We start from the raw sequence: 4,772 nt of genomic DNA, 5'->3' as shown, positions 1-4,772 counted from the left end.
ACAATGTCATTATTTTAAATTAACTATGCCAACTAGTGACTTTCTTCACAACTGCCCCCAGTTTGACACCAAAAACATTGACAACAAATACATATTGACATAGTCTACTAAATAGAAGTGTGTAAAAAACAAAATTATGGATATTTTATATTTTCATACTGAAACGCCAATGTTATTCTCTGAATTGATGGTTTATATTTAAGATGATATTTTACAGCTTTTTCATATTTAAAAAAATAAAATGATATTATTATTTAATATATTTCACATGTGATAAGGTCAGCGAGAGTGCCAGAGATAATAACAGACACATGTGATAAGGCCAGCGAGAGTGCCAGAGATAATAACAGACACATGTGATAATCTGAAATACCCCAAATGGCCACTAGATGTCTGGTGATAAATTACATAAAATCCTTGAAAGATACCAAAATTCTGGTAGGTTACTGGTAAAATGTGAAAGCTTTCAGTAATATACCCTCCATTTACAACCTTAACTGTACTTGCTTGGAGAGACATTCTTGGGATGCTTGTGGTGTAGTGATAGGTGGTATGATGGTAGTACTATAATAGGTAGTAGTAGAGATGTGTAGTGAGAGATGGTATGATGGTAGTACTATGATAGGTCAGTAGTATAGATGTGTAGTGAGAGGTGGTATGATGGTAGTACTATGATAGGTAGTAGTATAGATGTGTAGTGAGAGGTGGTATGATGGTAGTACTATGATAGGTAGTAGAGATGTGTAGTGAGAGGTGGTATGATGGTAGTACTATGATAGGTAGTAGAGATGTGTAGTGAGAGGTGGTATGATGGTAGTACTATGATAGGTAGTATAGATGTGTAGTGAGAGGTGGTATGATGGTAGTATTATGATAGGTAGTAGAGATGTGTAGTGATAGGTGGTATGATGGTAGTACTATGATAGGTAGTAGAGATGTGTAGTGAGAGGTGGTATGATGGTAGTACTATAGGTAGTAGATATGTGTAGTGATAGGTGGTATGATGGTAGTACTATAGGTAGTAGATATGTGTAGTGATAGGTGGTATGATGGTAGTACTGATAGGTAGTAGAGATGTGTAGTGAGAGGTGGTATGATGGTAGTACTATGATAGGTCAGTAGTATAGATGTGTAGTGAGAGGTGGTATGATGGTAGTACTATGATAGGTAGTAGAGATGTGTAGTGAGAGGTGGTATGATGGTAGTACTATGATAGGTAGTAGAGATGTGTAGTGAGAGATGGTATGATGGTAGTACTATGATAGGTAGTAGATATGTGTAGTGATAGGTGGTATGATGGTAGCACTATGATAGGTAGTAGAGATGTGTAGTGAGAGGTGGTATGATGGTAGTACTATGATAGGTCAGTAGTATAGATGTGTAGTGAGAAAGTGGTTTGTAAAAACCAACCAATAAAGATGCACATAGTCGACTAACAGCGTAGACTTGATACAGCACTTTCTAAACCCAGAGGAACGGATCTGGTCTAAACCCTCAGACCAAGGCCTTTCCCAGAGGTATAACATTCATTCAATTCAGACAGAGAATGTGTGTGTGTGTGTGTGTGTGTGTGTGAGTGAGAGAGCGAGAGAGAGAGACAGAGAGAGAGAGAGAGACAGAGAGAGAGAGAGAGAGACAGAGAGAGAGAGAGAGAGACAGAGAGAGAGAGAGAGAGACAGAGAGAGAGAGAGAGAGAGAGAGAGAAAGAGAGACAGACAGAGAGACAGAGAGAGAGAGAGAGACAGAGAGAGAGAGAGACAGAGAGAGACAGAGAGAGAGAGAGAGAGACAGAGAGAGAGACAGAGAGAGATAGACAGAGAGAGAGAGAGAGAGAGATAGACAGAGAGAGAGAGAGAGGATAAAGAGAGGATAAAGAGATGGGAGAGCCTGTTCAGATTAATTTATTTGCATATGGCCTGCTTGGAAAACCGTAGTGTTTCCACTCTTTGCTCCATTTCACCTAGCGTCCGGCACGTTCTTGGGTCCAACATGTTGAGACGCGAGGCGGTTTCTTGGTTCCGTGGTTCTAAACAGAAGGGCCATTTTTTTCATGGACACACCCACTTTTCTGTGTTCAATTTGGTCCTATAATATAAAATATCTTTGGTTTCTTTATTAATTTACCTTTTCCGGAATAGATGGCTTAGCTGACAACGTCTTGAACACTACGGGCTTCAAAGGGACAGAAGTCCATGTGTTGTGGTTCTGGATGACCAGCGAGCAACAATGACAAGACAATGTCATGTAGGGAATCGTAGGTGGCTTGTTTCAGCAAGTTTTAACTTGTTCTTGATACAATGTCTTGTTTTGACTGATGTCACAGCTATGCTAATATGGTAAAACAAATTGCTAGCTAGCTAACCAACAACTGTATTTGAGAGACAGCAAGTGCTCATTGTGCAAATATATTTACGTTTTCAAAAAACAATAGGCACGAAATATAGTTTACATGTTATCAACAATCTAAGCCAACCCCGTCTGTTTTGCCCCATAGTTGCGCACTCGTGCTTTTTGTTGCTAAACAACCTACCCGTCTATAGGACCTCTTCCGGTTTCCACTAATTACCACAGCCACAAAGTAAAAATTGGCTACATGATTAAAATGCATGTAAACACAAATTAGCTTACTTTAAGGTTAGGCATACGGTTAGCAGTGTGATTACGGTTAGGGTTAGGTTTAAATCCCATTTTAAGAAGAGAATTTGTTGAAATAGGTGGGGTTTATGACTTTGTGACTGTGGTAACTATTGACAACCACCATTTCCTTGTGTTGGTCTCCTTTGTAACACTCGAGATTGGACGTCTGTTTAGGGAATGTGTCATGTGACTTTCTGACAAGCCTCCTCATTGGAGGAGGACACCCAGCTGACCTTGTCTGTTTTTATTGGCTTATTTACTTCTTGCACAAACAACTAATAAAATGAATGTTGGTTTGAGCTTCAGCGTTTCAAAATGAAAAGTAATGTGTTGTTGTTTTTATTGTTTTTTTGCCATGTTGTTGTTTTACTTTTGTTTCTTTCTTGGCAAAAACATTTTTGGCACCTTTTTGGTTTTAAAATGAACAGAATTCAATCAGGATTCCTTTGTTGAAACGTGACTGTTGTTGGACGTCTTGTCAATAGAAGCCCGTACCGCTGGATAACCAACTCAGGCAGACAAAACGTAAACACGTCCACAAACCCAATGGTTAAGTTTCACCTCGATTCAATGTGGATGTAAGAAATGGATTATTACTATTTTGACTGATTATATTTATATAATAAATATATAAATATAATGTATGGTATGGATTATTATTCTGATATTTGTATATGCTGGAGATGGCTGCATGCCCTCAAAATCGAGGTTGAGTAAGGATAAAGGGGTTGTTCTGGTCCTGCAGTGAAGTAGCATCATCTATCTACAATGACCAGCTGACAGACAAACATACGGTCACTCCCTCTGACCTCTCACCTTTGACCCCTACACACTGAAGGGCCAGGGATGGGTCTTCTGTCAGCTGGGGTTCATTAAATGTTGTCTGTCTACTGGTCACAACACACAGCCTAGTGGTTAAACACACACCTGGGAGTGGGACTCTGGGTCAAACTGGACCTGTGGGGACATTCGCATGGCTGACCGCCAGTCACTCGGGGAAAGAACTGAGACACAACACAAGGACTGTTAAGGCAGGCAAGGAAAGACATGATAACCATAGCAGGCCAGAACCATCCAACAACCAACTCCTGTTGTAAAGATGCTGTATTAAAACAGCACCTACCCCAGTGTCTGTCACTGTCTTCAATAGCAAACCAAATGGTCAGTGTATTAGAGATCTGTAAGAACACAACTCTTAAGAAGAAAAAAAAGAAAATAAACCTTGAAATATCTTCAAGAAATGGGCAAATTAATGTGCTTAAAGTTTTAAAATGTTGCCAATTAATAATCTATAAAATATTGTAGGCTACTTCTGTAATATAATATTTCAAACAAATATACATAGCCCATACATCCCCCACTCCTCAACCCAACAGACAATGTTTAATAAAAGAGGGAGCCAACCAAAAACAAAGACGTTGTCATGGTTTCAGCACCAAGACAGGACACGCTTTCTCCAGGATACACCGGCCCCTGTGTTTGTATCGCTGAGTTCTGGAAACACAGAAAACAGGAGCTCCTCCTAGTGTCTGCCCAGTGACATGACACCACGCCTGCTTACTGTGGCCAACAACCCTGTTGGACAAGGTGTCTTGTCTTAACTGGTGTTGAAGGGGGAGAGAAAACAACGGGTGGTACATTACAACTTGTTACGCACGCATTTCCAACTTCCTGGTTCTTTTAGCTGTTGTTGTTATTGTTTTTGTTTAGAGTTAAAACCTACTGGGCGGTAGCTCTCCGGGAACAGGGTTGGAGATTAAGCCTACAGAATGGTATCTCTCCAGGAACAGGGTTGGAGTTTAAACCCACTGGGCGGTAGCTCTCCGGGAACAGGGTTGGAGATTAAGCCTACAGAATGGTATCTCTCCAGGAACAGGGTTGGAGTTTTAAACCTACAGGAGGGTAGCTTTCTAGGAACAGGAATGAGGTTTAAACCTACAGGACGGTAGCTCTCCAGGAACAGGGTTTGAGAGCCCTGCACTATTGTATGGAAATATTGTGCAGTATTGGCTACCCCAGCATTTCCCAAACTCGGTCCTGGGGACCCCAAGGGGTACAGGTATAAAACCTCAGTCAGTAAAATATAAAACCTCAGTCAGTAAAATATGAAACCTTAGTCAGTAAAATATGAAACC

The 4,772-nt window shown here is 40.5% G+C and overlaps 1 long non-coding RNA gene across 1 annotated transcript; it reads right to left on the bottom strand.

The window, feature by feature from the left end:
• Positions 1 to 1,885: 1,885 nt before the first annotated feature.
• On the bottom strand, positions 1,886 to 3,220 carry LOC118946500. Its single transcript, XR_005041365.1, has 2 exons — positions 2,125 to 3,220; positions 1,886 to 2,026 (listed from the first exon to the last, which is right to left on the bottom strand). It is a non-coding gene; the product is annotated as an uncharacterized LOC118946500 (long non-coding RNA).
• Between the last annotated feature and the right edge of the window lie 1,552 nt (positions 3,221 to 4,772).

The sequence above is a fragment of the Oncorhynchus mykiss genome, chromosome 32 (genome assembly GCF_013265735.2).
Source record: "Oncorhynchus mykiss isolate Arlee chromosome 32, USDA_OmykA_1.1, whole genome shotgun sequence".
NCBI classification, from domain to species: Eukaryota; Metazoa; Chordata; class Actinopteri; order Salmoniformes; family Salmonidae; genus Oncorhynchus; species Oncorhynchus mykiss.
Note: the sequence above shows the minus strand (reverse complement) of the source record. Positions and strands in the feature narration are given on the sequence as shown.